This window comes from Symsagittifera roscoffensis, chromosome 4, assembly GCF_963678635.1.
Source record: "Symsagittifera roscoffensis chromosome 4, txSymRosc1.1, whole genome shotgun sequence".
NCBI lineage: Eukaryota > Metazoa > Xenacoelomorpha > Acoela > Convolutidae > Symsagittifera > Symsagittifera roscoffensis.
In genome coordinates, this window is record NC_087065.1 from 70,798,678 (window position 1) to 70,810,843 (window position 12,166).

The window sequence follows — 12,166 nt, forward strand, 5'->3', positions numbered from 1 at the left end:
CAAACTCTCCCAAAGCATTTAAAAGTTTCTGTTTTGGCCAAAGTTTCTGCGCCGCAGGCAACAATTTTGAAAAAACAGGCCCAAAAAAAGGCGTTTTTAGGCACTTTTTGGAATAGGTTGACCAAAAAATTGCGTTTTTTCCGCGAACGCGCTCACTCCTAAAAGTTATTGTATATTGGCTCCGAAGGCGCCTTTAGAAGATTTTTAGGGTCCGTCACCAAAAATGGATATTTCAAAATAGTACAAAGGGGACCTTTTGGGTCGGCAGGGTGTCAAATCTCTGAAAAGAAAGCGTCCCCCCTCCCCTAAATCCGCTATTGAGTTACATGCAAGGTCAGATAAAGAATTACAAGCGCAATTATCTCGAAATCAGTGGCAAAATATATTGAAAATATTTAATGTTGGTTGGCCAAATACGAATGTTTTAATATCGAAAAACAAAGGAAAAATCGTTGATAGAAGGGAGAGGGGATGTTTTTAGGTCAATATGGGTGAATGGGCTGTCATGGTGGAGCTTACTACAAAAGACAGTCTTGAATAAATTCGATTTCGAATTTTTCGAAATTTATCCCTTGCAATTAAACTGTTCAACAGTTATCAATTTGTTCACGTCCACAAGTCCCAGTCGCTGCATTTTTGTCTCAATCGCCTTCAGCCTATACAAACTAGGCTTCGGGCGTCGCGCCAAAATCCAAGCCACACTCAGCTTGAAAGGGGCCCGACTCTTCACAGTACTACAACAGCGCCAACTGCGAACCCACGAGCTCGACATAAATTTTTTTTTTTGCTTCTTCTGCTGGACCAAGATGGAACACCCCTCCTGCGTGTTTGGTGGATCCAACAACTGGCTCCGCTTCCAAGTAATTCTCAACAATCTGACCTTTCTTCAAGCCTCAAATCTTCAACACCAATTTCCAACCAGAACCTTTTCGTTACAAATATGAACTCAATTTGATTGCATGTCTCTTCGTTTGCTCTTCCTGCTGACCGACTCAGATTACTCTTGATTTCGTACCTCCGTTCCTTCAACTTATGGTGGACTTCGTTATCGGCATTCAGAGAAACTGGACCACAGACGCCATAGTCCAGATCGGCAATCGCGACTTAAGCCAACTTAAACGCCAGAAAGTAGAACAACAGTAATTTACGGTTAGTGATTGATAATAAATGAATTGAGGACCAAATTTCAACTGAACTTAAGATGAAAACTTCAAAAAATTTGCTTTTGATTTTGAGTATTTTAAAATTTAATTTACAAATTGAAAGGTAAATAGCACGATGCGTTATTTGAACATCGAATATTTCGACGCACAGACAATTCGGTCACAGATAATTCAGCCAATTTGAAATTCAGACAATTCAGCCAAAAATACACAGACAATTAAGCCAGTTTTACAAAACGCTAGGTTCGAAAGAATAAATCGGAATGGGAGTTATTTCTCGGTTTAAGGTCGCCGGTGGGCTCGCTTCGCGGCGATAACCGACTCTAAATTTTGTATAGAGTCCTACCCTCTGTTGGCAAGCTGGCGACACGTTGGCGCGACTGCGGCGGTCACTATTATTGGCTGAGTTGTCTCTGGCTGAATTGTCTGCATACTTTTTCAAATATTTAATTTTATAGACAAAACATTTTGAGATTATATGTCAAAACCACCGAAGGTATTCAACCAGAGTTTAAGAAAATTCAGAAAAGTGTTAAGTTTCGAGTTCAGCAAAGGTTTTAAGAAATCCGCGCGATCCACTTTTCAGATATTTATAAATCTATCTATCTTCAAATTAAATCTATCTATACTATTATAAATTTGTGAGTGGAATTGCTTGTGATTCTACTCCTACTCGGCTGAACAAGTCGACAATAGTGACAAATACCATTCGTGTCTTTCTTAACAGTTCACAAGGGAGCAGACAGGCTATATGATGGTTGTCGTTTTGCTTTGAGTAACCGGGAAAATCAATTTAATGCATCTTCGCCACCCTCCCCTGACTGCCCAGAGGGTCCTACCTCTGGTTATTTTAATAACGCATGTATTTTTGGTCAATCCACACTGAAACTTTTCCAAAGCTGCGTTCGGCACCAAAAGTTGGCTTGCGACTCAAAATAAATGGCAAAAAAAGAGTCTATTTATTGTTTTGAGAGAGATCGGAAAATCAGTTCGATCGGCCAAATCGGCCATCGGATAATTGACGAAAATTTACAACATGTTTTAGAAATACCCTTGAGAAAATTCTAGATCCGCTTCTGATTATCAGTGATGGAATTGTGATGCAAATTCAAATTTCGCAAACAATTACAGATGAAATTAAGAAATCTGTTAAATCTGTTATTCAATCGGTTCATTCAGTTTCACCAGCTGTTTCATATTTGAACGCCATTTATGTTCTACTCTTACCATACATACATATAGATAAACTGCTGCAAAAAAATCCAATTTACTGCGCTGATTGAAACACGAAAATTGACTATCAATCTCAGTGAACCGTTGGCAGCGACAAACATAAGTCAAACTTTGAAAGTTAGTTTACTTAGAACAAGAGTAGAGCAAAAAAATTTATTCAACAGACTTTTCGTTGAGTTGCCGGAGTTCATTTGCCGAGGAAACCAGCTTTTTGAGAAAAAGATTCAAGCCATTAGAAATTATTTAATTCAGGGGCGGATCTAGGATTTTCTCGAGGGGGGGATTTTCAAAAAAAATTCAAAGTTTTTCAATTTAAGCTAACTCAAAAAATCCGAAGGTTTTTATTGAATGCACCTAGGAATCAATATAAGCATCAATTTAAGGTTATTAAACAGATGCGAAGCGACCAGAACACGACCAGAAAGCAGCTCTATCAAGTGAAATAAGAAAAAGTAGAAATAAACTTCGAATAAGCAAAAACTCAGTTATGTGTCGAATTCGAATCTAAAACCTAGCACATTTGAGTCTCACGCACTAATAACTCAGCCACGGATGCTTAAAATCTTCAAAAACTAGCCATCAATAACGCAGCTACCTATGCTAATAAATTGCCAACTCGATATAGCCAACGTAGCACCAAATACAAACAGACAGATTTGAATCTAATAAATTGAAAAGCATATTGCCAATTATGTATAAATTATGCATTTTAAAAAGTTGGGAGAGCTTTATTATCATTCTACTGCTGTTTGAAACACACATTTTTTTTTGGTTCATTCGATGAATTAAAAATGAGTTAATTTTTTACATATCAAATGTCAAAGCACATGATATTATACTGCTACCGCATCACTTTTTTTGCGATTTGGGTTCGTACTAATCAAGTTCGTACTAATACACTTTGCGTCGCAAGTGTAATAATTAAAAAATTTAAAAATGACTTAAATAGTAAAATCTTTGAAATTGAACTTCGAAAATTTTACGATTGATTTTTTTTCACTGTTTAATAGGGACGGCCCCAGTGTGCAATTATCCATCAGAATCTGAAAAAACACTCTAGAATGAAGTGAATGGTTTTCGAAAGCTCAATTAGGGTCCACTGTGAATAAGTTGAGCTTCCACAACTTATAGCACCTGTAAGACACCCTTCTCAAACCAGAGACACACTTTTAATCATCTGAACGCAATCCGTATATTGTTTCGTTCAAGCCAATTACTTTTAGAATTTCTGAAGCCTTCGGCTCTCAACTATCTAAATCGTTTTGACTAGAAACACGCGATTTTTCGAGAAAGTGTTTTTGTCAAAATTAGAAATAAGAATATAAGGTTGCTGCGCAAGTAATTGAAAATACTAGTTATCTTGGATTATCTGTCTCGGACCTCCAAGTTTTGTACAAATTCCAGATCGTTTCCTATCATAAGAAGGTTTTCTTCTGGTCCTGAAAATTATTAGTCAATCATTTCGAGGTTGATTTCCTCCTCGTCGTCCTTAATTATTACAAGCAGAAAACTAAAATGTCTCCACCATGGATAATGTCACTGATAGTTTATTTGCTCACTGTCACAAGAGCCAATAGCTGTGAATTTATAACGGAGCCAATGTGTGGGGAGCAGTTCACGGCTGGCAATTACACGATGACTCAGTTTCCTAACCTAAAAAATCATAATCTCGCGTCTGAGGTGAGTGTTCTAATTTTCTTTAGCTATTATGGGGCAAATTGAACAAGTATGAAAAACAATTTCAGTCAAACATCCGTCTTGTTTTTCAAAGGAGTAAATGACCCCTCTTTGAATTGAACTTAGCCAAAATCACCCATTTGCAATAGATTATAACCCAGCTCCACCCACAGGTCAGGTCCGAAGTGAGAAGTTTCAGAAACAAATGGGCTCATTAATCTCACTTTGTGGAATTATGCTCTTAGCTGGGTGGAAATCATTTGGTCATACGCAGTTCCAACTGCTTCATCAAAAAGACTGCTTACTTTTTCAAACAAAGTGCAAGATTATGTTCTAGGCGAGTCTGGAAATCAACACCTTTTATCCACTGGTCCAACTGCAATGCTCTGACAAACTACAAATTTTCCTCTGTTCCATCTACTTCCCCGTCTGTCTGCCCGATTTGGATGGAACCCTGGGCCCCTGTCGAGAGCTGTGCGAGGAAACCAAGATCGGATGTAGCCACATCATGAAGTCATACAGTTTTGAGTGGACGTTTCCATGCGAACAGTATAATCAATGCTAGCCCTATTTTCTGAATCAACAACTAATGTTGAGCCATGAATCAAAATTGTATAGTTGGTTTGTGGGAGACCTGCATTTGAGTTGGATCTATTTCAATTTAATCAAGTTTGACTGAAATTCCATTTGACCCGGATAAGTTTGAGATTTGAAACATTTTCCTGATGGTATAGCTCATTTTAAAAAAAAAACCTTTCAACCTATTATATTGTTTTTTTTTTCAAATTCTAGACTAAAACTAAAATTCCTACTGACAGAATTTGCCACAAAAATGACCACTTGTGTCGACTTTTTTTAAGGCCGACCAATATGATTTTCTCCGAAATCAAAATAAAGACGGCATTTCGACAAAACTTTCTGCGCCGCAGTCCATTTTTTGAAAAAACAGGCCAACTTTTGACCAAAAAATTGCGTTTTTTGGTAGGCGCTCCCCGCTCAAAATTAGTATATTTTGGCGCCAAAGGCGCAATTAGAAAAATTATTTGGTCCGTCAATCAAAAATGGATATTTCAAAATAGTAAAAAGGAGGACCCTTTGGTTAGGGAGGGGGGTCGAATCCCTGAGGGGGGGGGGGGGGGGGGGGGGGGGGCGTCCGCCACTTTGGCTCCAATTCAAACAGTAAAGCTTACAATTGACTTTTATGGCAACGGGTCTAATGTTTTTCAGTGTATTTATTTCTTTATATTCCAATAAGCATTACAAATTTAAATCACATTAAAGTAACTCAAAAATCCGAAGGCTTTTAATGAATACCCCTAAGAATCATTATAAACATCAATGTAAGGTTAATAAACCGATACGAAGCTGCGCGTTGCAAACAATTGCCAGAACACGACCAAAAAACAGCTCTATCAAGTGAAATAAGAAAAAGTAGTATCAAACTTGGAGTAAGCAAAAATTTTTTTTTTTCGATTTCGAATCTAAAACCTAGCACATTTGAATCTCACGCACAAATAACTCAGCCACGGATGCTTAAAATCCTCAAAAACTAGCCAAACATAACGCAGCTACTTATGCTAATAAATTGCCAACTCGATGCAGCAAACGTAGCACCAAATACAAACAGACAGAACTTTGAATGTTTTAAATTGAAAAGCATAAAGCCAAATTATGTAAAATTATGCATTTTGAAAAATTGCGAGATACATTGAGTTGTAAAATTTCTGAAATCAAGCTATTCATCATTGTACTGCTGCTTGAAACAAAAAAAAATTTTGGGTTCATTTGAAGAACTAAAAATGCATCAGCTGTGTTAACTTTTTACTAATCGAACTTCTTAACGCATATGATATTAAACTGCTACCGCAGCCTACCAATTCGAAGTGCCACCAAAAGTTGCAGTTTTATTTGCAATTTAGGCGGGAAACAAAACATAATTCCTATCAATACACTTTGCTTCGTAATTTTTAAAAAACTTCACTTGTGACTTAAGTAGTAAAATCTTGGAAATTGAACTTCATATATTTTTCGCTGTTTGTTAGGGAAGACCTCAGTCTGCAATAATCCATGAGAATCTAAAAAACACTCTATAATGAATTGAATGTTATCCGAGTGCTCAATTAGGGTCCAGTGGGAATTAGTTGAGGTTGCATAATTTTCAGCACTGTAAGACACCCTTCTCAAACCAGAGACCCTCCTTTAATCATCTGAACACAATCCGTATATTGTTTCATTCAAACCGATTACTTTTAAAAATTCTGAACCCTTCGACTTTCAACTATGCAAATCGTTTTGATTAGAGACACTAGATTTTTCCAGAAAGCGTTTTTGTCAAAAATATAAGTTTGAATATAAGGTTGCTGCACAACTATTTCAAACGTGTTATCTTGGATTATCTTTCTCGGACCTCTAAGTTTTGTTTAAAAAAATCGAGCTCGTTTTTTATCATAAGTTGGTTTTATTTTGGTCCTTAGTAATATTAGTCAATCATTTCGAGGTTGACTTCCTCTTCGTCGTCCTTAATTATTATAAGCAGAAAACTAGAATGTCCCCATCATGGATAATGTCACTGATAGTTTATTTGCTTAGTGTCACAAGAGCGAATAGCTGTGAAATTATAACGGAGCCAATGTGCGGGGAGCAGCTCATGACTAGCAATTACACGATGACCCCAGTTTCCTTGCAAAAAGGGGAAATAAGTGATGTCCAAACCTTTTTGCACAAAAACTATGGCCCTTCGGAATAGTCAAGTTTTTGATTTTTTCGAACGTTTTTTAAAATTCTTTGTCAAATTTGTCTCAAAAAATAGCCTTCCAAACTTGAGGTTGTGGGTTCAATGGAGATAATGGGTAGTGGGACGTTTTCCTGCCTAACTCTTGATTTTATGATTTGTTTTTTCGTCCTTTTTTTCAAATTTTTTTGCTTTGGATTGTTGTTTTATGCTCAGGGATATGGAAGGAAATTGAATGAAGGCTAAACTGATTGCTTTGTTTTCGGAAAACTAAGGTTTCGTTTTCTTGCACGATTTATAATGTTCTTTTTAGAGGAAATGCATTAGTGGAGTCACAATGTGAGCACGGTGCCACCGAACTTTATGAGGTTTGCCGGAGAAAGTTCTCGCAGATATAAAAGTTTTTTAAATTTTTTTTGAGGTAAACCCCTCTCCAGTATTGCCACCTGAGGAGCAGATTAGGACCCTGCTGCTATCTAAAGAGTTGAGAAGATTTCCTGTAGAAAATAAAAAAACTGAGGTTGCAACTTCGAAAAAAAAAATTTTCTCAGGTTTTCTTTTCTGTTCAGAGATTGCACGGCTTATTAGATGTGCTTTAATGTATTCTGTGCCGCATTTAAAAAAAAATCCGAAAACTGTTTGTCATACAAGGTTCATAAATGACACGTTTTTCGTCATACAATTTCCTTTTATGGCAAAATGTAAGTCATACAATTTCCATTTATGGTAAAAGATTTGTTATAAAAGATAAGAGATTTCATACAATTTTCTGTACTTATGGAATTGTATAGAACTTATGACAAGAAATTTCTTATTCATGAGAATTGTATGACAAGCATTTTTGGTCAACCCGGGTGTGTAGTTGGTTTATGGGAGATCTGCATTTGGGTTGCAGCTATTTCAATTTAATCAATTTTGACTGAAATTTTTTTGACACGGTTAAGTTTGAGATTTGAAACATGCAAATTTCGTTATAAAGGACAACATTCAACCTATTTTATCAACTAGAATTCCTATTGACAAATTTTACCACAAAAATAATCACATGTGATCCATTATTGAAATAAACTTGTTAATACCTATGTTATCTAATTAACCTAATTTATTTAATAATTTATCCGATAACTTATCGTAACGTTCGATGGCTGATGTTAATTCAAGCCTCACCACGTAAAACTGAACGATCAAAAATCGTCCTCAACAACAAACCATTCCCTGCCTTATGCCCATGCAAAAAAGCTTGCCGAATCAAACTTTGTTCTACAAAAATAGGAAATTTTTGTCAGATATCTGAGCAGAACTCTCTATTGCCCGCATTTTTAACGGTTAGATTGGAGATCGAAATAGATCTCGTGAACTAACCAATCAAGGACAGGCACTAGACGGTTATGGAGAACAGCTTCAAAGCTTCAAGAATGATCTGGGCTATTTAGTTGCCCAAGCAAAACTAAAATCCACACAGATTAACTGACACATTTCGCAAAGTACCCGAGTCGAGGTCCCAGACTCATGCCCAGACTTTTGCGACGAATTTTTGGCATGTCCAGACTTTCCAGACCAAAATCAGGCATTTCCAGAGTTTCGCGACCAAAACTTGGCATTTCCAGACTTTCATTCGATACCATGATGATCCGTCGCGATTTTGGCGACCGAAGTGGAAGTGGTGCGGCTAAAACAGCGCGACTTATATTTGGTATGTCCAGACATTCGCGACCAAGATTTACCATTTCCAGACTTTCGCGACCGAAAAACTCAGGTGCGACTTTCGCGACCGAAGTGGATACGGCGCGACCCTGTGGCTCAGGAAAAAGCGCGACCGGCGCGACTAACGTTAGCCATTTCCAGACTTTCCAGACCGAGATGGAGACGGCGCGACTTTTCAGACCAAAATGGAGACGGCGTGACTTAAAAAAGTTTTTCAGGGCTTTCGCGACCGATGTGGAGACGGCGCGACTCAAAAAGCAACGGCTCGACCGGCCTGGCGAGCGCGACCAAAAAGTGCACTTTCAAGTTTTTCGCGACCGAGGTGCAGACGGCGCGACTTTCCAAACCGAGACGGAGACTCATGTCCAGACATTCAAAACTCAAACGCTTGGCGCAACTATGCAATTTGGGTCTAAATCCGGATGCGGCACGACCCTCAAAGTCTGGACCTGAGTCTGGGACCTCGACCTGGGCTATCATCAGCGCATCTTCAATTCAAATATCTATTGTAATTTTTAGGCTCGTAGCAATTTTTGTTAACTGGTTTCCGTTTTTCCCGCAAAAGAATTTGAAAAAGCCAAATTTCACTAGTTTTTTCTGTCATTGGGGTCATCTAAAGTAAAATTTTAATTCAAGGTTAAAGGAAATATATCAATTTTTGAACTGCACATTGAGCAGATTTGAAATCATGAGCACTTAATGTTACTAGTAACAGAGAAATCATAAGAACCAGCCGTCTTCAAAGAAAATACTTTTGTCCTAAAAAGCTCGGTTTTGAGAAAAAGATAATTAAATCTGACAAAATATTGCGTGGTTCTCACGTAAAGTTAGTTTAGAATTTCAAACTGGAGCAGTGTTTCGGTTTGCTTGTCAGGAAAAATTTCTTAACTTTTTGTATGGCATTGTTTGAAAATAAAATTTCATTGTTTCGCTTTTGCCATGTTCTCCCATGTTTGCAACTATTCACAAAAAAAAAACAGCTATGGAAGTTATCAATTGAAAAAATTACTCTGAAAACAATTTATGTTGAAGGTTGAAGTTGACGCAAGTGTTCGGTGAGAAGTTAATGTTTTTGTCTCAGATTACAAATTCGATGTAAAAATTGGTATACTTGTATCAAAACTTCAGTTGTGTTTAACTATTATTTTCTTTCAGTTGAGAGCCAACATCATATGAAAATCATTAAAAACAACATTGATCTTTTGCGTTGTGAGACCTTCTCTTTAACTGTTCCGCCGGCACACTTTCATATTTGTATTTTGAAAAATTGAACACAACTGCTCGTGCTTTTTCAGATGTTTTCGTTTTACTACACGCATATTTTCAGATGATATAGTAAAACTTGATTAAGCTGTTTTGCTTGATCTTTAATTAACATTAATTGAGTTTTTGGATCATTTGTTATACAATGCCATAGCAGTTACAGTTATTGGATCAATTTTTGATCAGCCATGATTATTTACTTTTCTTTTCTCCAGTTTGTGAATCAGTGTAATCATAACGATACTATATTTTGAGTATCAAATAACTGTTAAATGTGCTCAAACGTGGAGTCAAATTCCGTGTTTTTTGTTCCTTTATACCCCATAATTACTCGAACTTCAACTTTGAGATGACCTACTAGTAATTTTGTTATATTCAGTTCTAAGAGACACCATTGAAAGCCTTCTAAGTTTTTGATTCTAGGATAAATCTTCAAAACTTTTTCAATTTGTATCTTTCGAATTCAAAAACGCCAATTTGAAAAAATTGTCATGTTGCCAATCCTTTGAATTCGAATCTCTTTGCATCTCCAGCGGTGATCAGACACACCCGATTTGCAGTATGAAGTGTTTCTGCATGTAAAATAGCGCGGCTGACCCAATTCTTGGGACATCAAACCTAACAAGACCTGATTATTTGGTCTACCATCTTAGCTATCTCTGGTAGCTTACTTTTTAAAAATTTTGTCAAACATTTTTTCTTCAATTTTTCCTTGAACACATCAAACCAAACAGATTTTTATATATATTTTTAAGTAGTAACATTTAAATCGGAATGACTGGACTCATCGCACATTTTTTCAGAAAAAAAAGGTTTTTTTTTTTCAAATTATTTGGAATCATCATATGCTATGCGAATTACAAAGTGATTTACTTAGCCTGTAGTAACGTTTTAGCAGGATTACTCGTATATCAAGGCAAAACTTTGAATCTTGCGACTGCCCTTCAAAGCAAATTTAAAAATTTTGTGGTGAAAAATGGATAAATAAATCGACAATTTTTTTTCAAGTTATTTCTTCAATTTATCATCGCACATGTGCAAACTACCAAGAGTTACCGTTTAGAAACCTCATTCAATTTGGAACTCAATAATGCGCTGCTTACGCTTCACTAAGAAAGAAATATATATCGCGTGTTAGTTATCCCTAATTGACAAAATAGGCAATATTTTCACAAAAAATGATCACAAGTGAAATTAAAAAAAAAATTACAGATAGAATAAAAAAGTTGTCAAAAGTTTTTAGCCAAAAAATGGGAAATTTTCCCAAAAAATGGGAAAATTGACTAAACAAAAAAAAATCCTAGCGTAAATATTTGTTTTTTTTTCTCAAAAAATGGGTCAATTGATCATTATTTCTCGTGAAATTAGTTTTTTCTCCATTGCAAAAGTGAAAATTGATTGAAAACAATCTAAAAATGGAAACATTGTCAGTTTTTCAAAGCTGATCTTGTAAAAGACCAATAGGATTGTAAATTACTGATTTTTCATAAATTTAGTTGCAATAGTGTCAGATTGATAATTTTGTTTAAAGTCAACAATGAAAAAAGAATTGCTTCATCGAAAGTAATTAAATACATAATGCAAAAAAAGACTCCTCGCTTATCGAGGGCAAAGCCATAAATCTTCCCATTGCCCTTAGCTGGTCTCGAATAAATTTTCTATAATTTAATTTTGATTAACCAAAATTTTGGACTGCAAAACAAATATTAAGAAACTCCCGGTTTTGAAAACCCGAATGGGTCAATACCAAATTTTCGGTTATGATTTTCCAACTGTCCTTCTGAAGTTAATCTGAATAATTGTAGAAACAAACCACCCTAATCATATTTTTTCTGCTTTCTTCGAACGTCGGAACAACAAATTTACTTGTATCAGCTGGAAACCTCAAATGTTCTAGCTGCTTTTTAACGTCTAGTAGAACCTTAAAAATTTTCCATTTTGTTTTGCGTTTAAGCAAACTGAGCTTGGGATGGGTCAAAAGTTTTTTTTATATGATCAAACAGTTGCGATGAATTTTGGTATTTCCAGACCATGGTGACCAAAATTTAGTATTTCCACAGTTTGCAGACCAAGACAATGTGTCCGCGACCGGCGCGACCAAAGTAACGTTAGCGGCGGCCGGCACGACCGAAAGAAAATAAACCACGACCAGCGCGACCGAAAAAAGCTAATCACGACTGATGTGACCGAGGAAAAATGACTGCAAAAAACGTTTCGACTGAGTTTGACGCTATTAAATCAATGCACCGAAGAATTTTTTCAAACGATGCCGTGAGTAATTTTTCCACCAAGCTCCGACTAAATTTATGACCCTGCCTCGACTCTTCTCCGATTGTGACTGCGTAAAAATAACAGATTGATCTAAGCAGAGTTCAAACAAATTTCTATATATCAG

The 12,166-nt window shown here is 36.4% G+C and overlaps 1 long non-coding RNA gene across 1 annotated transcript; it reads left to right on the forward strand.

The window, feature by feature from the left end:
* Positions 1 to 2,316: 2,316 nt before the first annotated feature.
* On the forward strand, positions 2,317 to 4,742 carry LOC134845143 (uncharacterized). Its single transcript, XR_010162714.1, has 3 exons — positions 2,317 to 2,513; positions 3,801 to 4,076; positions 4,411 to 4,742. It is a non-coding gene; the product is annotated as an uncharacterized LOC134845143 (long non-coding RNA).
* Positions 4,743 to 12,166: the final 7,424 nt, after the last annotated feature.